Below are 23,442 nucleotides of genomic sequence, written 5' to 3'. Positions count from 1 at the left end.
CAGTACAGGCGTCAGTAGATGCTGGTTAGCTGGACTGATCCTGTGCTCCCGGACCCATCCTTGCTTTTCCGGAGGGAGTTGTGTGCCGTGGGGAGCTGTAAGCCATAGCAGGGCTGGGGCACTTTGGTAGCCCGTCATAAATCCAGTTGCTGTCGCGTCCCTCCGGCAGGGTTGTTTTTTCTGCCTCTTTGGGTGCAGACAGAAACTGTCAATACAGAATCGATCTTTACGAGGCAAAGACTAATGTGGTGTGGAGGCCAAGCGGGAACAGCCTGTTCTCACAACTCCCCTGCGGTCCCGGGCGTGTGACTGGCACCTGGAAAATACTCATTAACTGGGTCTGAGCCTGTTGGGAGCAGACAGTCTCTTCTTGAGCCCCCGGCACGCTGCGGTGTGTCAAATCCCAGCCTCTGCTCAGGCCGGCCTCGCCAAAAGAACATCTTTCCACGCCCCGTTCTCTTTCCTACGTCCCTTCTGTCCTTCAGGGTCCGGCCCGGTGTCCGTGGCTGTTCCCTAGATGTGCGCCCAGTGTTTGTTCAATATCCTCCCTCCCACGCCAGCAGCATCCCAGACCCGCCAAACTCTCCATTGCTCTTCTGTTCGTTCGCTGCGCAGACATTCACCGAGAGCCTAAATGGTCACTCGGCAAACATTTACTGAGGCTCTCCTCCGTGCTAGACATTGACCCGGGACCCGGGGACATTGAATGCATGTTTCTAGCGGGAAACGTAGAGAGTAAACAAGCTATTCGACAATTCCAAATGCGCCAAAGGAGACGTGAAAGCCGCCGTGGGGACACAGGGCACGGAGACCTCGCCCAGGCTTGGGGGTCCGGAAGGGCCCGTGTTGGGTTTAAGCAGAGCGTCCAGGAATCAATGCGATTGGCAGGTGAAGGAAGAAAGAGAGCAGGGCAGGCAGATTTTAAAGTTTATACCGAGGGCGATGGGAAGTTTGAACGGAGGATCAGATGAAGGGACGTCAATTTCAGACACGAAAAGAGGTTGATGTTTTAAAATGTAAAACTGTGGTCTTAAAGTTTTCTCAAATCAACTGCATTGAAGAACAATTTACGGAAAACAAAACTCACCAATTTTAAGGCTACGTGTCAATCATTTTTGATAGAGACATACCGTTGTGTAGTTAGTACTCCAGGACATAGACATCACTTCCCAAAGTTCCCTCGGACCCTCTGCAGTCTCCCCTCTGCCCACCCAGCCCCAGGCAGCCAACTGGTCTAAAATCTGTGGATTTGGCTTGCCTAGACTTTCTTATAAGTTGAATCCCACAATGCATCACCTTCTGTGTCTGGCTTTATTTCACTTCGCACAGTGCTTTTGAGATTCCCCATGTTGTGTATCAGGGCTGGTGCCTTTTTACTGCAGAGTAATATTCCGCTGCATGGCTATACCACAGTGTGGTTGCCCCTTCGCCACTGATGGGCAGTTAGGTTGCAAGAAGGCTGCTTTTAATTCTCCCCTCCTCCCACCCTAAAGCTTTGCTTCGGGCTGCTTTGCAGCCTCCCCACCACGAAGGACAGTCCAAGGGGCTTGTTTCCCCAAGGAATCAGAGAGCAAGTATTCTTTAGAACAAAGAGGCCAGACTGATTTTCTTAAGTCTTCAGGGAGGTAATAGTTTTGAAAGTCAGCCTTGTAGAAAGAGAAACAGGTTTTTAGAAAATGTTCAAAGCTCCTTGTATTCATAAGCCAGGCCTGACCACCCTGGACCAGAGACCTTTATGCCCATGTGGGATACAAGAGAGGTACCTACCCTAGAGAGAGTGGATCTGGGAGTCCTTCCTGCGTGAAGGGAGGAGAGGCAGAACCCGGCTCAGGCAGACACCAAGGGACACGGCCAGCCAGTAAGACCGAGAGAGCCCTGCTGGTTCCCTGTGGCCTGCGGGTGTTGGACGTGAGTCCACAAAGTCCCAGATTGCCTTGCAAAGCAGGGGGAGATCAGAGGGGCTGAGCGGATCAGGGCAAGGAGACCCCAGAGAGGCCAGCCAGGGAGGCCAGTCAGAGGACACACACGGATAGCAGCAACTCCCACTGCCCTCTTGAGAACACACAGCATCTCAGGGAGGAAAGAGGGGTGGCAGGAAAGAACCTGTAAAAGACCAGCCCCCCAAAAGACACCATAGTAACCCAAAAGAGAAAGTCTCCTTTCATTGGTAAAATCAAGTTTGTTTGTTTTCCTTTCTTCAGCGGGATGACAAGACATACCAAGAGGTTGGGGTCACTTAGAAAAAACGACTTTTGTTTCTACACATGTTTGGTACATCTCTTGGCAGTGGGTGCCAATTGTTTCCTGCTATGGAAGGCCACTCCGGCTGCAGTGTGGGGGCTGGACTCCAGGGGTTGCCCGGGAAGCTAGACTGTCATAACCGTCCTTGCAGGAGACCTAGGGTGTGGGCTGTGGGGAGGCCGAGGGGGACAGGGCGAGAGCGGTGGGCCTGAACCCTGACAGCAGAATTTCCTGGGCGGGGGAGTGGGGGGAGCTTTTAAATACCCTGATGCTCAGACCACAGCCTGGACCAATTCAGCCAGAGGTGGGACCCAGCCATCAGTATTTTTAAAGACCCTCAAGTAACATTAATGTGTCCCCCAGGCTGAGAAAGTTAGAATTTTGACAGCAGGGCTTCTCAAACGCGGACATTCGTAGGAGTCACCTGGGGATACTGGTAAAACGCAAATTTCAGTCTGTAGGTCTGGGGTGGGGCCGAGAGTCCGATGCTGACAGCACCAGTCCCCAGACCACACTGGGAATGACAAGTAGCTGGAGATAATATCGAGGAGCTAGAATCAGCAGGACTTGACGATGCCTGGATGTGGAGGAGGTTAGGGGTTCCCGGAAGACTTCCAGGTTTCTGGCACAAGCAGCGGGGAGGATGTGGGGCCTTGAACCTAGCCTTGGATGACGCAGAGCAGGCGTGAGGTTTGGGGAGGGGTGGTGGACCAGCCAGTCTAGGTCCTGTTGAGCATAGCCGTCTACTGGCCTGGAGCTCAGAAGGCAGTGCGAATTTGAGATATAGATTCGGGAGTTATTAGTACGTTACCCACATCCGGCTTTGCCCACTCTGTTCCCTCATTCGGGAGAGCCTTCCTGGCTTCCCTTCTACCCCGGAAACCCACTCATCCTCCAAGATCTGGCTTCATTCAGTACACCTGCCCCTTCCACTGCTTTCCCCGGCGACCCCAGAGTTTTTCTCAGATGCCTGTGTCTTACACACCATCCCAGTTCCTCTCGTCCCCACCGCCCTCGGGTAGCATCTCCCTTCAGCTTTCCCTTGGGCCCAACAGGCGTCTCAAAGGTGCAGCTTCCTGCCCTCCCCTGGGATTTCCTTTAACCAGGCACTCATGCCTGCCCTCAGGTGCGCACAACCAAAGAGTGCAGGGGGGGTCCTGGCTCTGCACGTGGACCTTTGACCAGTGGGAGAGGAGGGCCAGTGGCGACATGTTCTCCCCGCTGCCCTACCCCAGGGGCTAGCCCGCAACAGGGCTTATACAGCTTCTCCGAGTACAGGTCACAGACCCAGCAATCCGTGACTCTTCCCTCTCTGCTCCCTTCTCCCTCTCGTCCTTCGCTTCTAACGCTGGGTGTCTGAGTCAGGGTTCTCCAGAGAAACAGAGTCAGGAGAGATGATGTCTACGCCAGCAACCGATAATCCATATACATGTTGACCTATCTAGGATGGGCTTTACTATACAGATTTGGATATGGAGGCTCCGTGATTATGGAGGCTGGGAAGTCCCTCCACCAGTGGTATAATTTCAACTGGTGTCCGAAGGCCTGGCAACCAGGAATACTGATGGTATGAGTCTGAGATCAAGGGCAGAAGAAGGCCAACGGGTTAGCTCAAGCAGTCGGGTAGAGAGAGAGAAAATTCAACTTCCTTTGCCTTTTAGTTCTGTTGAGCCCCTTAATGGATTGGATGATGCCCACTTACACCGGGGAGGGCCATCTGCTTTATCCAGTCCACCAACCCAAACATTCACATCTTCTGGAAACGCCCTCACAGACACCCCCCCCCCCGAAGTGTTTAACCAAATATCTGAGCATCTCGCGACCCAGTAAAATTGGCAAATAAAATTAGCCATCTCACTGGGATTCTATCCCCCTACAAAGTGATAACACATGAGCCCTCTGCTTCAGGGTCTGCTTTCGGGGCGAGGAGAGAATTTGTTCCCCCTCAGTGCTCCCATAACTCTTGGCTTTTACTTCTCTTACAGTTCAAATTAAATTCACAGTGGCGTTACAGCTCGTGCTTTATGTCTGCATCCTCTGACTCACCGACTGTGGGAAGTCGCAGGTCACGTGAGTTGGACACTTTACTTCAAGGAGTACTTCCCAGAGAGGGAGGCCTGGGTGGCTCATGGGACAACCAGGGCGACCTATGAACGGGCATTTAATATTAGCACAGGAAGAAGACTATTCCTTTTTGTCCCCAACTTCATTAAGTCTGAAGTGCAATAACCCACACATATTTCAAGGGTATCATCTTGGTCTGTTTTGACACACGTATACAGCCAGGAAACCATCACCATAACGGGGATAAGAAGCATTTCCTTCTATCCCCCAAACCACTAATCTGCATCTGTCGCTATAAATTGTTTGCACTTCCTAGGGTTTTACATAGAGTCGCACAGCGTGTGTTCTAGAAGTACCTAGGGCGGGGAATGGCTAGGTACATGTGAAATTAACAGAAAACTGCCAAGCTATTTTTCAAAGTGGTTATATTCCATTTTTCATTTCCACCAGCAGTTCTTGAGAGTTCTGTCTTCATCAATACTTGGTATGGTCGGCCGTCTTTTTCTTAAATGTTTATTTACTTATTTATTTTGAGAGAGATAATATTTATTTATTTATTTATTTATTTATTTATTTATTTATTTTTTCAACGTTTATTTATTTTTGGGACAGAGAGAGACAGAGCATGAACGGGGGAGGGGCAGAGAGAGAGGGAGACACAGAATCAGAAGCAGGCTCCAGGCTCCGAGCCATCAGCCCAGAGCCTGACGCGGGGCTTGAACTCACGAAGTGTGAGATCGTGACCTGAGCTGAAGTCGGACGCTTAACCGACTGAGCCACCCAGGCGCCCCTCACTGTGGTTTTAATATCTGTTCTTTTTGATTAGTTATTTTGAACGTTTTCCATGTGCTCGTCTGCCATCCACATAGCTTCTTTGGTGAAATGTTTGTTCAACTCTCTTGCCCATTTCTTTTAATTGGGTTGTTTGTTCTCTTGCTATTTTTGAAAATTTCTTATATGTTCCAGACGCAAGTCTCTTAACAGATATGCGATTTGCAAATGGCTTCTCTCGGTCTGTGCCTTATCTTTTCATTTTCTTAACCGAGTCTTTCAAAAACCATAAGTTCTTAATTTCGATAGAGTTCAGTTCGCCCATTTCTTCTTTTATAGATAAGTGTTTTTGGTGCCGAATCCAAGAAATCTTGGCCTACCCCAAGATCACAAAGACTTCCTCCTATCTTTTCATCTAGAACTTTTATGTTTTTATGTGTTATATTTAGGTATATGATCCATTTTTATTTCATTTTTATATGGTGCAAGATACAGCTCGCAGGAGACAGCATTCAATCTTTCGTCATTAAGTGTGCCGTTAGCTCTAGATTTTTTCATAGATGCCCCTTATCAGGTTAAGAGTTTTCATATTTTCATGGCTCTTAGTATGCTGATAATTTTGGATTATTGCACCCTGAGCCATATGATGTTATGCCACACAGATTCTGGATTGTTACTGTCTTTGGAGAACACTGAGGTTTTCCTCGGAGCACCCAGATAACCCGGCTCGATTCAGACCGAGAGTTCTGCTCGGCTCCTGTGGGCAGTGGTTCGGGTCCTAATTCAGTTTTCTGAGCCTTTGCCACGTTGGTGTGAATCCGTCCCGTGTTCGCCCAGCTCCTGGTTAGACTGTCCGCTCAGTTCCCCGAGCCCTGTACTGAGCTGCACGACATCCCTTTGAGGTGCGCGAAGCCAAATTCAATCTTCCCATCTGGGAGACGAGGCATGCGGGGCCCACAGTCGTATAGGTTCCCCGGGGGGCAAAGGCCACAAGTAGGGCGCTCCTTCCTGGCCAGCTGCGAGGGCTGAGGGAGGCCTAGATCAGTGATGCTGGAGGTGGGCGTCTGCTCCGGCATCTTTGCACCATACGGTGGAGACACCGAGCCAAGGGCTGACCTCCCCGGCCGCACCCTGGCTCTGGCTGAGGTTTTCCGGCTCCTGGCCCACCCCCCATTCCCCCCACCCAGATGACAAGCGCTCTGACTCAGATTGCCTGTCCTCATCCTTCCATCCCACGGCCCAAGAGAATGTGGTGGGGGGTGGAGGACGGGAAGGAGAAGTACAGGGAAGGGGGTGATTCCATCGCTCTGGGCGTCTCTGGGACTCGCCATGAAGTCAGCAGAATCCCAGCTGCTGACGTCAGGGAATAATAGTGATAAGAACCCGTGCTAATCGAGTACTTGCTGTGCGCCAGGCCCTGGGTAAAGCGCGTTGCATACGTCCTCTTGGCGACTCCTGTCAACAACCCCCATGAGGCCGAGGCTGAGATGACACCCATTTCGCAGGTGAGGAAACTGAGGCTCTGGAAGGTGAATTCTCTGTAAGGTTGCCTCAACAATGGAGCCCAGCTCCCCAAATGCTCCACCATACTCCCTAGAGACCCCCTACTCTCCCAGTACCACCCATAGGTGCAAGAGCCCTCCCACGGGATGTCCAGAGGAATGAGCTAACCCCAGCCCCCAACCCAAAGGAGAAGAGGGCAGATTCCCAGGGGCCCTGAGGCTGAGCAGGCTCCTGCCTCCAACCGGAAATTAACTCAAAGGGAGAAGGGAGCCGTCTCTGGAGGCAGAGAGGTTGGGCTGAAGGCTTTCTGTTCTTCATTAAGTAACAAAGGGGAAAACCAACTGGACGTGGTGTGTGAGCTTCCCCACCAGCACCACTCTGGACTTCTGGAACATCTTTATCCACTTACCGGGGATCCAGGAAATTCTCCTCCAAGCCAGTTTTATTGGAGATTTTGGAAGCAAAGCTCACAGCCTCCCAATCAATAACAGATGAACACTGCTCACATCACATTTTTTTGGGAGGACGTTTGGCCCGGACTCGTCCCATCTGAAGGGCCTGGCCTTGGACATTCCCATTCGATCGGATATTGCTGGGAAATGAGGTTCAGGACAATTCTAGAAACCAGAGTCATCGGCATGTGGGTGCGGCTGGCATGTAGGTCGTGATCCGGGCCAGACCTGGGGAAGCTCTGTGTCTTGCAAGACTTGGGGTCTGGCCCACACTGCTCCCCCTTGCCTCTCTTCTCCCCCACCTCCACCCTGGCTTGTCTTCCACATGTGTTCAGCTCAGGCATCGAATCCGCAGGCCATAAAGAATCAATCAAATCCAGTCCTGGCTGAGCCAGGGCCACAGCGCCAAAGCGCCGATGGAGGAAGGGTAGGCAGCTGGGGGTGACGGCACACCCCGGCTGTGCAGAAGCGAGTTCGGCAGAAATCTTCTCCCCACCCCACCCTCCGGCCCGCAGATACATGACGCTGGAGAAAATGGTCCAAGAGCAGGGACCAGGACCATCTCTCGGGCCTCCGTGCCCTCCCCCCAACCCTGCTCCAAGCTGGAAGGAGGGGACGGGGAGCCAGGAGGGCGACAGGGAACGGTAACATTACGGGGAGGGTAACATTCCCACCAACAGACCACCTACACGACAAGAAATGAACTACTTAGGATGGGAAGCAGGTCCCCAGTTCCATTTCCCTTATCTCACCACTTATTGAGCACCTGCTGTATGCCAGGCAGGGAAGTACAGCTGAGCAGGGCAAATGCAGGCCCTACCTGCCGGAGGTTAGAGTTCAGCTGGCTCATTCGGCAGCTCCGTCACCTTACGGCTATCTCAAGACAGAAAAAGAAACGCGAGAAATGCGACCTACATTTCGGGATCCCTCAAGGGACGATGGCTCTTTCTCTCCTCATGCCATTTCGGAGATTCCATCACTCCCGTGGCTAGGTCGTCTGGCTCCTTTGCTGAAGAAACCGCTAAATATCTTGGTCCTGGTATCGTGGTGCCCATCCTACGGCAGATATTTGTCGAGCGCTAACTAGATCCAGGGCCCCGAGCGGACATGTTTTCTGGAGGCAGGAGGCAGGACAATGATTAGAGAACTTGATGGTGGAAAACAGATGCCGGAGGCTCTAGGAAAGTGTCAGTCCACAGAGAAGGAGCCCCGTGCGGCAGGAGGCAACCAGCCCAGGTCCACAAGGCGCAAGTTCTGGGTCATGCCTGGCTCTGCCAGTGAATCGCTATGTGGCTTTGGGCCAACTTGTATCCCCCTGTGGACCTCAGTTTCCCCATCTGTAAAATGGGATGGTGGATAAGTGAGTGTTTCTGCAAGCGTAGTCTGTGGGCCACTTGCTTCAGAATCACCTTGGGTGTGGGCACTTGGTGAAAATGAAGATTCCTGGGCCCCACCGCAGACGCTTGGCAAAGGTTCTCGGAAAGCGGGCCTGGGAATCGGCATGTGTAGCACACTCCCCTTGGGGACTGTGATAGCCTGAAGCTTGAGCAAGCTTGCCAACTTGGATTCTGCACTGAAGGGGTAGGCTGGTGGGGACTCCGGCAGTCAGGGGAGACTTCATGGAGGTAGATACGAGCTGAGCCCGAACGCATGGTACCAGCCAGGACCATCAGTGCTGGTGCTTATCAAATGACTTTTCCAGGCTCTGTGCTAAGTGCTTTCATGTGCATTCCATTATCTAACCATTGCAACAGCCCTATGAGATAAGACCTCTTCTCCCCATCTCGTGGTGAGGAGACTCAGGCTCATCCAAAGGTTAAGTGACTCGCCCACCTAAAACACTTGGACCCCTGGGAGACAGACGGCCAAATCCCCCCCAACAAAGTACCACTGGCTGGGTCCTCGCAATCCCGTGCTATAAAGGAGGCCTTTCAGGAGCGGAAGGGGTGGGCATCTGAGGCCTGGAGAACGTTAGTGGAATGTTTCCTGAAATGCTTCATTCATTCACTCACTCACTCACTCACTCATCTGTTTCCTTGCCCCTTTATTAATTAATTCACGGACTTATTCACCAGTTCATTTGTTTAATCACTCTTTCTGTCTGTGGCGGACTTTATTTCTGGACTGCGTTAGGGCTCTTTCTTTTTTCTTTTTTTTTTTTTTTTAAGTAGGGTCCACGCCCAATGTAGGGCTTGACCTCATGACCCTGAGATCAAGAGTTGCGTGCTCTACCGACTGAGTCAGCCGGGCGCCCCCGGGGCTCTTTCGTTACAAGCGGCAGACATACAACTCAAATTGGCGGAAGGAGAAGTAGAAAGGCATTAAATAGCCATATCGGAACTGTCCCAAGGCAAAGATACCTGCAGCCTCGGTCATGACTGGATCCAGGTGCTTGGGCATCTTTGTCAGGCATCCTCCCTGCACCCTTTGGCTCTGCTTTCTTCTGTGTTGGCTGTTGCCTTCACTCTCAGGCAGGTTGTCTGTTTTGTTTTTCTGCTTGTGAAGTTGCCCACCAGCAGCGGCCGGCTCACGGCCCGTCCGCCCAGCCACCCCACAAGGAAGAGGGCGCCTCTTTCCCAAGAGCTCGGCAAAACTCACAGAGGTCTCTTATTGGCCCAGCCTGGATCACATGCTCACCACGAACCAATCACTGTGCTTGGAGGAGTCAGGGCTTTGATTGGCCAGGTGGCTGATGGCGTCGAAGTCGACGAATTGCACGGACTGAGCGTGGAGGAGGGGTGGTTTCCCCAAGGAAACTTGGGATGCTGTTGCTAGAAGAGAAAGCGGATGTTCGGGGGGCAAAAATTAAGAGGTGTCTTCTACATGGGGGTGAGGGGTTTGCATTGTACGGGGCTTCTCCCACCCAGTTCCAGTTTGACTCCGGGCACATCCACCAGTTTCTAACAGGTTTCATGATGGAGCTGGGGAGATAGACCCTTCTAGTTTGGAAATGCCAAGCCACAAAGTCCTCCTGTGGCCGAGATGATGACACCGACAGCGACCACTTCCCGTGTGTTCATTACCTGGCTGGCCCCTTTAATCCTGCCGGCAGCCCTCCCTCCAAGGTGGGCAGCAGGGGGGAGTGCTGTTGTCCTTTGGCACTTTAGGAACCTGAAGTTCAGAAGAATTAGGGATGTCATGATTAGACATTAGACATCATGATGTCTGATTTTAGGCATCACCTTGACTGGGCTAAGGGATGACCAGATGGCTGGTAAAACATTATTTCTGGGTGTCTCTGTGAGGGTGTTTCTGTAAGAGATCAATATTTGAATCAGTAGACCAGATACAGAAGTTCCCCTCGCCGATGTGGGTGGGCTTCATCTAAGCCTCTGTGGGCCTGAGCAGAACAAAAAGTCAGAGGAAGGGCGAATTTGCTCTCTCTTCTGGAGCTGGGACCCCCGTCTTCTCGTCTCCTGCCCTTGAACATCAGCGCTCCAGCTCCTTGGCCTTTCAGACTCAGAGCCGCATTCACACAGCTGGCTTCACTGATCTCCAGGCCTTCAGACTCCGACTGAATCATATCACCACCTTTCCCTTTCCTGGGTCTCCAGCCTGCAGAGGGCAGATTGTGGGGCTTCTTGGCCACCATAATCACGTGAGCCAGTTCTCATAATAAATCTCCTCTTATGGATCCCTGCATGCCCTCTTGGTTCTGGTTCTTTGGAGAGCCCTGACCAATAACAGCTACAGCAGCAGCTACCGAGTTACAGAGCTTGGGTTTCATCCCAAGTCTGTGTGGTAGGAGTCCATGCTGCCCACCTCTCTGTGTGCTGACGGCGAATTCCTGCCCACAAGTGACGTTGGGTTGCGTTTGGGGTGAGAGGATGGGGAGCGGGCAGAGTGGCCAATTTGGAATTGGGCGCAAAGAAGTATCCACGGCGACTGAGGTTTTCTGAGGTCCACCCCAACTGAACGAGGTCCTGATTTCTGTTGCACTGGCCACACGGATGCAGGCCACATGGGGACAGGGCTTAGGCAGGGCACACCCTGCAGGATGCATCTCAAGCCTCCCGGGTTGCAGGGTAACCGAGGTCACCAGGCAGCTGGGGAGGGGTGGGGACCAAACGTCTGCAGTGCGTCCATTGCGTTCCCAGAACTGTGCCGGGCCGAGCGGGAAACCGGGAAGCATGACTGTCGTACTCACTGCGGGCAGAGAGTTTTAGGGTGTTAGCACAGCGAGTGGCGCCCAGAGGCCACCTCCTTCAGATGGCCTTCGGGGCGGGGCAAGTGACATCCATGAGTACAGCTGGAGGGGCTTGAGGTCCGGTATGGGTGGGGCGTCCCAGGGAACACAGACCCTTCTCTAAAGGGGATGGCCACCACTCAGCCTCTGCCATACTGATGTGCCTCCTGATTTTGTCTGAGAGAACCTAGGAGTCAGTGCTTGTGTGAATACCTCCAGTCTGTAAAAAAAAAAAATCAGTGTGAATTTTTAAAGAACATTATATAGACTCACAGCACATCTGCAGGTTTTGTGACCTCACCTCACTTTACTATTGGAGATACCAATAGTATCTCCACTATCCACTTTACTGATAAGCAGAGGCCCAGAAGAGCTAAGCGTCATGCCCAGATCCCACAGCCAGAGAAAGTAGCAGAGGGTGCTAAATCTTGTGGTCTGGGTTTCAGCTCGAGTCAAGCTTTCCAGAAGCCTGCAGCCTATCAGGAGAGAGAAGTTCAGGAGACAAGACTCAAATTAAACATGCTCAATGGAGCACAAATGTATGAGACAGGAAAGGAAAGGGCATAAGAGCTGACTTGCGTCAGGCACAGGGGTAAATGTTTCGTGTGAATCATCCAGTAGGGTTTGCAAAAATACTCTTATGCAAGAGGTATTCTTTTTTAAACTTAAAAAAAAATGTTTATTTATTTTTGAGAGAGAGAGAGAGAGAGAGAGAGAAAAACAGACCGAGTGGGGGAGGGGCAGAGAGAGAGGGAGACACAGAATCCAAAGCAGGCTCCGGGCTCTGAGCTGTCAGCACAGAGCCCAACGTGGGGCTTGAACTCACAAGCTGTGAGATCATGACGTGAGTCGAAGTCGGACGCTGAACCGACTGAGCCACCCAGGTACCCCGTGAAAGATGTATTCTTATCTTACTGAGGAGGAAACTAAAGCACAGAGAGGGGAAGAGATTCATCCAAAGTCATATCTAGGAGGTGACGGAGCTAGAATTTGTACCCAGGTGTTCTGGACCCAGAGAGCCCCTGCTCTGGAAATATTAGTGGAATGGGCCATTGGTTGGCACCATTAGGCAGGATGCACAGATGGAAGGACCTGGAATACTCCTTTGGATCATCCCAGTAGTGGGTCAACATGAGGAAATGTTTGGAGGCAGAATATGCAGGTTGATTAAAAGTCATCAAGGAAGCAGGGTGCCTGGGTGGCTGTCGGTTAAGTGTCCGGCTCTTAGTTTTGGCTCAGGTTGTGATCTCATGGTTGCGAGTTCGAGCTCTGCATTGGGCTCTGCGCTAACAGTGTGGAGCCTGCTTGGATTCTCTCTCTCTCCGCCCCTCCCCCACTCATTCTCTCTCTCTCTCTCTCTCTCTCTCTCTCTCTCTCTCTCTCCCTCTCCAAGTAAACATTAACAAAAATCATCAATGAAGCCAACCAGCCAAGGATGACAGAGTTTGAACAGCATCTCTGAGACCATGAGACCCAAGATGCTCTATGTCAAGAGAACATCGATACCCAGAGAGATTTAGGCCCAAAGCCACACAGCACGTTGGTGGAAGAACCAGGGCCAGGACCCAAGTGTCTCATCTCCTAACTTCTTTTTCTTGCCCCAAGCTTTTCTCACACAGTGCCCTGCTGTGTTTGAATTTTCATTTATGGTACCTTCCCAAGGCAGGGCCCACAAGTGTCAGAATCCTGCCTGCCTCGCCTCTCTACTGCCTCATGACAACCCTCCCAAAACTTAGTGGCTTGAAACAACAGTTTTAGGGTCTCTCGTGGGCCTGTGGATTGACTGGGCTTCTGCTCCACATGATGCTATCCGGGGGCTCCAGTCATCTGGGGGCTCAACTGGGCTGGAATATCCAACATGGCACACTCACATGGCTGGCGGTTAATGCTGGTGGCAGGCTGGGGCATAGCTGAAGCTGTGGAACGCAGAGCCTGCCCGTGGCCCCCTCCCCACCACCCCACGTGACAACATGGCATGGCAGTTGGGTTCTGTGTTATTTGAAATAATAATAAATACATATTTTGGTCTTTGTCCCTGGCTCTTGGCCAGATGCTCCTGAAACCCTTATAACTTCTTCAATGATAAGTGTGATAGGAGCATCTTTTGCTATAATATTTGCTTTATGTCCCTAGCTCCTGAAACATGTTATGTGAAAGAATCCCTTTTTAATTACACCTGAGTTTATGTTAATGAGGCAAGTTTGGGAAACTCCCCAAGGCTGGGGGTTGGGAGGCTCGTTGTTAGCGAAACCAACCAAGGTGATTAGAGTGTTGGAACTTTCTGTCATGTCCCCCCTAGAAGAGGAAGAAGGCTTGAGTCAATCACTAATGGCCAATGATTTAACCAATCATGGCTATGTAATGAAACTCCATAAAAACCACAAGCCAAGCTTCGGAGAGTCTCCAGGTTGGTGGAATAATGGAGGTGCTGGGAGGGTAACATGCTTCAAGGGGGCAGGAGAGCTCTGTGCCCCTTCCTCAGCCCTTGGACCTCTTAATTTGGCTGTTCATCTGTAACCTTTGTAAGATCCTTTTTAATAAATGTAAGCAAATGCTTCCCTGAGTTTTGTGAGCTGTTATAGCAAATTATTGAAACGGGAGAGGGGGTTGTGGGAAGCCCTGATGTATAGCTGGTAGGTCAGAAGTGTAGGTGAGCACCTGCAACTTGAGATTGGCTTCTGAAGTGGGGGGGGGCAGTCTTTAGGGGCTGAGCCCTCAACCTTTGGGGTATGTGCTAACACTAGGGACAGGATCGAGTTGAATGGCGGAACACCCAGTTGGTGTCCACCGAAGATTGGAAAATTGCTTGATGTGAAAAGACCTACGCATCTGATGTCAGAAATGCTTTGTGGGTAGAGGAAACAGGAACTGTGTTTTCCTTTCGGCTCCAAGAGAGGGTGTCCCAAGAGTGACTTGAAGAGACCCAGAGGAAACCTGCCAGGCTTCTGAGCCGGCCTCGGGTATTATAGGTATGACTTCTGCAGCCATCTGTGGGTCAAAATCAAGTCACAAGTCAACCCAGATTCATGGGGAGGGGACTGCACAGGGTGTGAACTTTGGGAGGGTAGTTTATCTTTGGAGACCAGCTGCTGTGCGATCATTCCCGACACCCCATTGGGCTCTCCCATCCTAGTTTCAAGGACTGTCTGTTCCTCTTTTTCTGCTCTGTTGGCCAGGGATTCTATCCAGCAGGGCCTGGCATCTAGTAGGTACTTAATAAATATTTGTGGAAGGAAGGTGGGGAGGGAGGAGAGGAGGGAGGATGGTAGGGGAGACGGTGAGTTCTTAGAACCCATCATTTAGCTTTCTCCCCGAACCTCCAACACATCAAACTCTTCCCTGTTTTAGGCCTGTTGCCTTTGCCTGGAACCTTCTTTTCCCCAAGCTTGCTCTCTTGTCCAGATCTCAGCTCAAAAGTCACCTTCTCAGAGAGGCCCCCTCTGGTCACCCAATGTTGTCACCACCACTGGCCACTCTCTTATTACCCTGAATTATTTGCTTCAGAGCACTTATCGTCATCTAAGATGATCTTATTTAGTTATGTAAGTGTTCATTATCTGTTTTCCTGTCTCCCTCCCTCTAGACCAAGGTTTCTCAACCTTGGCACTTGGGCTGGATGATTCTTTGTTGTTTTTGGAGAGGGGTGCGTCCTGTGCATTATAGAATGTTTAGAAACATTGCTGTCTCTACCAATGCACATTGTGATAACCAAAATATCTCTTGACATTATCAAATGTCCTGGTGTGTGTGTGTGTGTGTGTGTGTGTGTGTGTGCGTGCATATACCTTATTGAGAACCACTCTTCTAGACCATTAGACTCACGCTTAAGCCTGCATCAGAATCACCTGGAAGACTTAGCCCAGATTGCTGGGTCCCACCCCAGAGTTTCTGATTCAATAGGGCTGGGGTGGGACTGAGAATTTCCATTTCTCACAAGTTCCCAGCTGGGAACCATTCTCTGAGAACCACTGGCCTGATAGCTCCGTAAGGGGAGGGAGATTGTCTTATGTCCTAAGTGCCTATGCCATTGAGTGCACATTAACAGGCTCTCATAAAATACCTGTTGAATAAACTATCGTACATCTCAGCAGCAAAGAGACCACTCCTGGGGGTTTGCAATGAAAAGGCATCTGGTGGGGGAAGGGAGAAATTTATGTGTTTGGGGAGGAGGAGGGAGGGAGAGTACTTTGAATTCCTGTTGGCCGTGCTGTATTAGAAGTCCTCGCTGCCCGGAGCGGGATAGAGGTGCCCACCGGGGCCTCAGGAGACACTGCAAGTTCCCAGGCCAGTCGGCTTTGACCTGGGGGAGCTTATGTCCTGGCCATCCATCTTCGGTTTCTACTGTAGTTCTCTCTGATCTGTTTCTCCTTCTCCTCCTCCTTCTCCTCCTCCTCCTCCTCCTCCTCCTCCTCCTCCTCCTCCTTCTCCTTCTCCTTCTCCGCTGCGGAAGCAGCTGGCAGCAGGATTACTGTGAGGCCCCTGCTTTACGGGGGTGGGGGGGGGGAGACTCCTCAGAAGGTGAGGGCTCCATCAGGAGTGAGCTGATTCCTCGTACAGCTGTAAGAATATCGATGATGACAATCAGAGCTGGCACTGGGGGGCTCGCTACGGGCCGCCCAGAGTGAAGGCACGTGCACGCATGACTTTGCACCTGACCGTGGCTCTCTGAGGCTGGTGCGAGTCATTATCCCTGTTTTACAGATGAGGAAACTGAGGCTCAAAGGTGACAACACCGCTAAACTTGCACAGACTGGGAGGAGGGGTGAAGCTGGGATAAAAACTTAAGTCTTTCAGACTAGAGCCTTGTTCTTACCTGGACACCAGTTTCTCAAACTGCTTTGGCAGATGCTACAATGTGTCCTGTGGGCTGGGGCTGACGGCCTCCCCGCTGCTCCTGGGTCCCACCAGGCATGCCGAGGCCTCAGGGTCTTAGCACCTGCAGTTCCCTCTGCTTGGAATGCTCTTCCCCCATGAGTCGGCCTGATGGGTTTCCTCACCTGTCCTACGTCTCCGATCAAATATCACCTTCTCAGTAAGGGCTCTCCTACCTCCATACTCAAAAGTGTAAACCACCGCCCACTCGCTTCCATATTACATTTGTCGTCAGTCTCCTCCCTCTGGAGTGAACCCCAAGGGGGCAGGAGCCTTGTTTTGTTCACTGCTGAGTCCCCAGCGCTTGAGACAGTCCTGGTGGACGTTAGGAATGTCTTGAGCATTTGTTGAAGGAAGGACGAGAGAGAGGGAGGAGAAAAAAACCACAGCAATTCTCAATTAAAAGTCAACAAACATTCCTGACCGCAGGACTTCTCTGAGCCTTTGTCACACAGATGTCCATACCACAAACTTAAAGGAAGAGATGGAACTTTCGGCATTTCTCAACTTACTTGATAATAGTGTACTTTTGGGCAGAGCTGCCGTTAACGTTGTCCCAAGGCCCGGTCTTCAATCCCCCTGCCCCCACATCCTCTCGGACTGTCTCCTCTCGCCCTGCCCTGCCTCCCGTACAAAATGCACACCTAGGCATTGGGGTGCAGGCACGCCTACCCGCACACTCATTTGCGGGCTGCAGTGGACATCGGCCTGCTCGTGGAGATGCTGGCCTGCCTTTGAATGGCCTGATTGTCCGAGGCAGAGAAGAGCCAGCTCACCTTTGAAAGAGGCCACTCACCAGGCAAAACCAGGGTGGCCTGAGTCTGGGACAACAAAACAAGGCGGACAGTGAATTCATTAGAAGCAGTTGGGAGGTACAGGGGCTATGAGAACTTGGCTTTCCTGCAGAAGGACAACAGGGAGCCAGGTCACAATGGGACAGAGGTTTCCGTGTCTTTTTATCGGCAGTCAGAGCCAACAGCCCCGGGGGGCCCAAGGACTCCAGAAATCAAGAACATCTCACCCGTCGACCTTTGAGTTCCTGCCACCCAGCTGGACCTTCAAGGCAGCCAGACCAGCCTTGGAGACTTTGTACTTTACTGTGCCTGCAAAGCCACCTTTCTGTGGGACTCCATCGTTTAAGGAGAATCAGTGTCAGCAGTATCCGCCTTGGAAATCGACAGGCCTTGATTCAAATCCTGGCTCAGGCGATGACTGCCAGGTGATCTCGGGCAAGCCACTTTCCCGCTGGGAGCCTCGCTTTCCCCCTCTGTAAAATGGAGCCCCTCACACCTTCTTTACGTTTTCCGCTCTCATTCTCCCTGCAGCCGGGCAGATCCGTTCATTCGCTTGCCTACTCTATGCACACCGTCCAGGGCTCTTCAGACCCACAGTGGTCGTCCCTGGGCTCTGACATCCCTCAGCATCCACACCCCCACAGGTGGGCCAGAGGAAGCAGGCCAGGCTAGGCATGTGGGGGGCTGGGTTCCAGTCCTGGTTCTCCTGCGCTGATAGGATTCTCCTGTGTTGCGCAACGTGGCATCAGGGGCAACGTTTTCCTTTCTCCTCCAATAACCTTTTGCTTCCCCTGATCTCTGAAGAGATAAGGGAAAAAAAAAACCCTCAAGAAATGCACTTCTAATATTGTGTGTATATCCTACCAGACACACATCAATCCTACTGTATGTGTGTATGCGGATACATGTATACATAGATATGTTACGATTTTCCAAATGCTCGCCTTGTGCCGGGCTTTGCACTAAGTAAATTAAATACATCATATTCTCCCATCCTTCAGATGATCTTATGCTGGATGTACCATGACCGCTCCCCTTTTCTAGATGGGGAAGCTGTGGCTCAGAAAGATTAAGAGCTTGCCTAAGGTCACACAGCTGGTAAGCGGTAGAGACCCCCACAGACAGACAGGGGCCGGTGGGGCCATCCACCATCCTGAAATAATCAGAGATTATTTTATTCTAGGACCCATGCCTCTCACCTCCGTGCTAAGGCACCTCTTCCGAAAGTGCTTCCTAACAGGCTCTTTCCACTTAGACACCACGGTCACTTCCATACGCAATTGTGTGTTCTTAGGGGAAAAGCGATCTTTAAAAACAGCACGGTATTCTTGGGGTGCCTGGGTGGCTCAGCTGGTTGGGCGTCTGACTCTTGGTTTTGGTTTAGGTCATGAGCTCGTGGTTTCCTGGGTTCGAGCCCTGGGTTGGGCTCGGAGCTGGCAGTGGGGAGTAGGCTTGGGATTCTCTCTCCCTCTCTGTCTGCCCCTCCCTCATTCACACTCTCTATCCCTCAAAAGGAATAAATAAACTTAAACAAATATATCGTGGTGTTCTGGCTACAGGATATTTGATCCCTCGTAGATAGATTTATCCCAAACTTTGCATATTTAAATTGTATCTCTATTTTAGCCGTCACGAATGACACTGGGATGAACATTCTTGCAGATGAATCTTTTCCTTCATCTTCAATTATTTCCCCCCAAAAATTCCTGAGAAGGGAATCTTTCCTCTCAGTACTTGCCACAGCCTTTGGGACCACCACGGCCAGCATAGGAGGCCAGCTGTTTGTTCGGGCGCCCAGACCGCTCAGCTTCCGCCAACAACGTCCGCTGCCTTGAGTGGGAGTGGCCACTGGAGTAACCACGGAGATCCGGCAGCCTTTGGGTCATGCAACAGCCCTGAGGTCTTTCCTCCACAGCTCTAGCAGAATGCGGATACTTTGTCTGCAGTACTGAATTCGTTTCAAAAGCAAAAGGAAAGGTGTGACAGGAAGAGGTACGAAGGACCTCAGGATGGGTCACACGTGTCACCACCTGAACTCTGTGGTATGTCGGGTAGAATCCTGCCTGGGTGAGGCGGGAGACCCGAATTCTAGTTCTGACTGGCGTGGATTCTCTGGGGCACCTTGTAAAAGTCACTGTCCCTCTGTGCTCTCCCTTTTCATAAGGACGGGATTGGACAAGACCACGGAGGAGACTTCCGGATCTAGAATGCTACGGTTAACCCAGCTCTTTGATTTGCAGATGCTTATGCATGGAGTTCGCTGGAATGACTACGAGGGAAAAGTATGGAACCCGAGGTTCAGCGTGGGAAGTGTCTTCTTCTTTTTTTTTTTTTTTAATTTTTTTTTCAACTTTTATTTATTTTTGGGACAGAGAGAGACAGAGCATGAACGGGGGAGGGGCAGAGAGAGAGGGAGACACAGAATCGGAAACAGGCTCCAAGCCATCAGCCCAGAGCCTGACGCGGGGCTCGAAATCACGGACCGCGAGATCGTGACCTGGCTGAAGTCGGACGCTTAACCGACTGCGCCACCCAGGCGCCCCGGGAAGTGTCTTCTTAAGCTCACGCTACAAATAAGCAGAAACGTCCTGGTTCCCCAGGTCCTGGTAGTTTCTTCTTGGCCACACGGCTTCCAATAAGCATGTGCACACATCTCTCGGGGTGGGGGGGGGAGGGTTGTGTGTGTGCACATGTCTCTTCGTGTACGCTTCTCTGTGGGCACACACGTCCTGTGCGTGCATGCATTTTTTTTAATTTTTATTTTTATAATTGTTTTTTAATGCTGATTTATTCTTGAGAGAGAGAGAGAGAGAGACAGACAGAGTGCGAGCAGGGGAGGCGCAGAGACCGAGGGAGACACAGAATCCGAAGCGGGCTCCAGGCTCCGAGCTGTCAGCACAGAGCCCCACGCGGGGCTCGAACCCACGAACCGCGAGATCATGACCCGAGCCGAAGTCGGCCGCTTAACCGACGGAGCCACCCAGGCGGTCCTGCTTCACACTATTCTAATGTATAGGTTTGTCCCCATCGGTTTAATAAACCCCTACTGCTGGACATTTAAGAAGTTCCCAACTTTTTGCTGCTGTGAAAACACAACTGCTTGCTCTGGTCGCTGAAAGGAGGGTAAGTGTCCTCCAGGGAGGTGGAGCAGCTGTGTTCCAGGCTGCAGGGACAGCAAGAAGCAGCCAGGCACGACAGGGAACATTCCAGTGCCGAGGAGGAGGGAGAAGGGAGGATGCAAACATCCTAGCTCCACTCTTTAGTGGCTGTGTGACCCCGGGCAAGTTACTTAACCTCTCTGTACCTTAGTTTCTTCGTGTCTAAGACGGTGCTAATGACCCTGACCACCTCTGGGGCTGTTGTTATGGGGCTAAATGAGTTATTATGCGTTGTTCCCGGAACACTGCCTGACAGAGTTAAGCTCTGTGTGTCAGCAACTGCTATTCTCACTCCACGCTGGTAGAAGGCAGAATGAGAGGGGCCGTTCCAGAACGACCGTGCTGTCACCAGCTTGTGCAAACACGGCTTCAGGGGGACCGAGCCCCCCAGGGGCGGAGGTTTGAGAGCTGCTCCTTGTCCCCTGGCCCCCATCACAGCAACAGCCCTCAGTCTGGCGAATGACCCGCCTGGGCTCTCTCCTCCCTGCCTCGTCTCCCCTTGCTCATTTTAACCCTTCCCTTTCTGATACCTCCCCCACCGCACACCCTCTCTTATCTACCCTCTCCACTCTTTCCCGGGATCTGATGCCGAGCGTGCGTGTGTCCGTAGGGAGACCTCGGTCACCGGGAGTATTCAAAATGGACCCGTGGCAGGACCTTTTGCCCCGGGAAAGTTAGCTTCCTGCCCTCATACCCTCACTACTGTGCCGAACTAAGTGTCTGTCTCCTTCCCCCGAGTTACATTGGAAAGGCTGCTTCTATCGCCCTGGCCTAGGAGACACCAGGCTTCTGGAAGGAACTGGCAACGACACCTCCCATTGACCGGGTGCTTTCTGCCCACCCCTCCCCCGATCCCTCTCTGCAGCCCTGTGAGGGGAGAGTGGAGGTCCTCGTTCGCAGAGCGGCAGTGACCGCCTCGAGGTACCCCACGGCCCGCAAACCCCATGTGCTCCTTACCCTGCACCCGAGTGAGCGGCAGCTTCGGCGGCCTGGTCTGCAGACGGGGGCCAGGGCCCCCTGCCCGGCCCCACCAAGGCCCTGCGGGGTGTGGACGAGATGCTGCCCAGGGCTCAGCTGATAGGGCCTGGGCTGAGGTCAGCTCTGGGAGGCCCCGTGGGAGGAGCGGGTGTGCAGGAGGCATTGGCAAGAGGGGACGGGAGTTCACTGCGGGCGTTGGAAGCTGGGGTTGATGACATGAACGCCCTGAACACCAGGGAGAGGCTACCTTGGACGTGGGAGGCGAGAGGGCCCTGTGTGCTGGCGACCTGATGGCCACATATGTGCAGTGACAATAGCATTCATGGCAATGACAGCGGGCTAAGTGCCTGCTCAGGCCAGGCATTGTACCTAGTCCTCATTTAGTTTCCCCCTCCTTCACATGGGCAAGAATTAACAGACTCAGAGAGGTGAGGCGACTTGCCCAAGGCTACCCAGCTAGTGCCTGGTAGAACCAGGGTCACTCCCAGGACTGTGGAACTCCAAACGAACTTCTCACTGCGGGACTGATTCAGGATCCAGGAGAAAGAAAGGGCACATTTCCGGTGGTTACCAAACCCGTCCATCTGCAGAGGCGTCTTTCAAATACAGATTCCCAGGCCCGCTTTAGAATCACTGAATCGGGGGCGCCTGGGTGGCTCAGTCAGTTAAGCATCCGACTCTGCATTTCAGCTCAGGTCATGATCTCACGAACAGGAGATCGAGCCCCAAGTCAGGCTCCGCACTGAGCATGGGGCCTACTTGGGATTCTCTGTCTCCCTCTCTTTCTCTCTGCCCCTCCCCACCTCTCAAAATAAATAGATGAGCATTAAAAAAATAAAAAAAAGAATTGCTGGGTCAGCCTGCAGTCGTGGTGAGCTTTCCATCACAGAATGAGCGTGCCCGGAGGCAGGCCATACCACCTGTGAGGGGTGTGGAGGAACACAAAAACTGAATTGGGGGTCATGTGCACAGAGGAAAGCCCTTAGGCTGTGGATCGGAATAATCCCAGGTTTTAATCTCACTTTTCTGCTCCCGTAGTTCCTTCTCTGCCAAGAGGCAGAAAAAACATCTGTCTTATAATATGAAGGACTAAAGAGAATAGTTAGGAAGCCCCTGGCTTACCCTGGAGGCTCAATGACGTCTCTCTTGTTTGGTTGCAGGATTGAGGGCAAGGGTTTTATCTTCCAGGATGGAAGGCAAGAACATTATCTTCCTTTTCTTTGAATGTTCCATAACAGCACCTTCCCTAAGTCTTACACCATTGACTGGCACTCAATAGAATGTTACTGAATACATTCCAGGTGCACATTTAAATATAAACCCGCCTTTTCGTAGTCATTAACCCTTTAGTACGAATTGGTGTACAAATGCACTAACCAGGGCTTTCAGGAGAAAGTCCAAGCCAAACTGTTTGGGAATTTGGTCAGGATTGGGGGGAAGGGTCCTAGAGGAGAGAGTGGGGTGGGGGGACATGTCAGAGCCAGGAGAACCCCTCCAATTTTCACACGTAAAGCAACCAAGGCCTCGAGACAGAAGAGGAATTGTCCAAGGTGGTGATCAGGTCGTGCCAAGGGCAGAATTTCCTTCCATGTTCACCAGTCACCTGCTCTGTTCCACTATCCAGCTAAGCTCCTACCCTATCCCCGATCCCCACCCTCACCCACCCACCCACTCCCTGCCTGATACAATCCTTCCAGCGATACCATAGGGTCAGGACTTACATGGAGCCTTCTCGCTTTCTCATTCCAAATAGCTCCTTGACACCTTTGAGCAAGCATCTCAAACTTAAGTCCAAAAGCAAACTTCTAATTGTCTAGACACACGTCTTCTACCCCAGTCTTCCCCACCTCACACGGCATCACCATCCACCCAGCTGCTCCGGCTGAAGGCAGGAAGCAGGGTTTCCTTTCCAGGAAGGGTTTCCTGGAAGCAGAGCTTGAGCGGGGAGTCCCTGTGCAGGGATTTATTAGGGAAGAGCTCTCAAGAGAAGGGAGAGTCGGGAGCAGGTGGGGCAGCTAAGCGAGGCTGTGCTCTCAGCTGGAGACCAGCTTCACCTGGGTCCCCTGGGAGCTCTGGAGCGTTGACTCGCGACAGAGTCGTCCCAAGCAAGCCTGCCTTTCTGCAGCCTCCTGTCAGCCAGTCGTTGGCAGGTGGGTGTGTGGATTTCTGGTGAGTCGGGTCCCTTCGGCTAAGGGCAGTTCCCCACAGAAGGGGGCGGCCCACCCTCACAGGAGCTGGGGGACGGGAGGGGCACCGGCCATGGACTACGCAGGTCGTCCGTCCTTCACTCCTCCATCCGTCACATCCCACGTCCAGTCTGTCAGCAGACACGCTCAGCTCCGCCTCCCCAGGGGAGCCCGTTAGGGCCAGTTATCACCACTTAGGCTTCCTTCGCCTTGGTCGTGTCACCACCGCCTGTGCCT

The 23,442-nt window shown here is 52.1% G+C and overlaps 1 long non-coding RNA gene across 2 annotated transcripts; it reads right to left on the bottom strand.

Annotated features, from left to right (window-relative positions):
• Nucleotides 1-5,030: 5,030 nt before the first annotated feature.
• Nucleotides 5,031-21,225, bottom strand: LOC102901815. Of its 2 annotated transcripts, XR_006583984.1 has the most exons (4): nt 20,999-21,225; nt 16,031-17,681; nt 9,392-11,437; nt 5,031-8,145 (listed from the first exon to the last, which is right to left on the bottom strand). It is a non-coding gene; the product is annotated as an uncharacterized LOC102901815 (long non-coding RNA). The 2 variants fall into 2 exon arrangements; XR_440864.5 differs by lacking the exon at nt 5,031-8,145 and having other exon boundaries at nt 8,162-11,437.
• Nucleotides 21,226-23,442: the final 2,217 nt, after the last annotated feature.

The sequence above is a fragment of the Felis catus genome, chromosome C1, assembly GCF_018350175.1.
Source record: "Felis catus isolate Fca126 chromosome C1, F.catus_Fca126_mat1.0, whole genome shotgun sequence".
NCBI classification, from domain to species: domain Eukaryota; kingdom Metazoa; phylum Chordata; class Mammalia; order Carnivora; family Felidae; genus Felis; species Felis catus.
The sequence above is the reverse complement of the archived record's forward strand: the minus strand, read 5'-3'. Positions and strand labels throughout refer to the sequence as shown.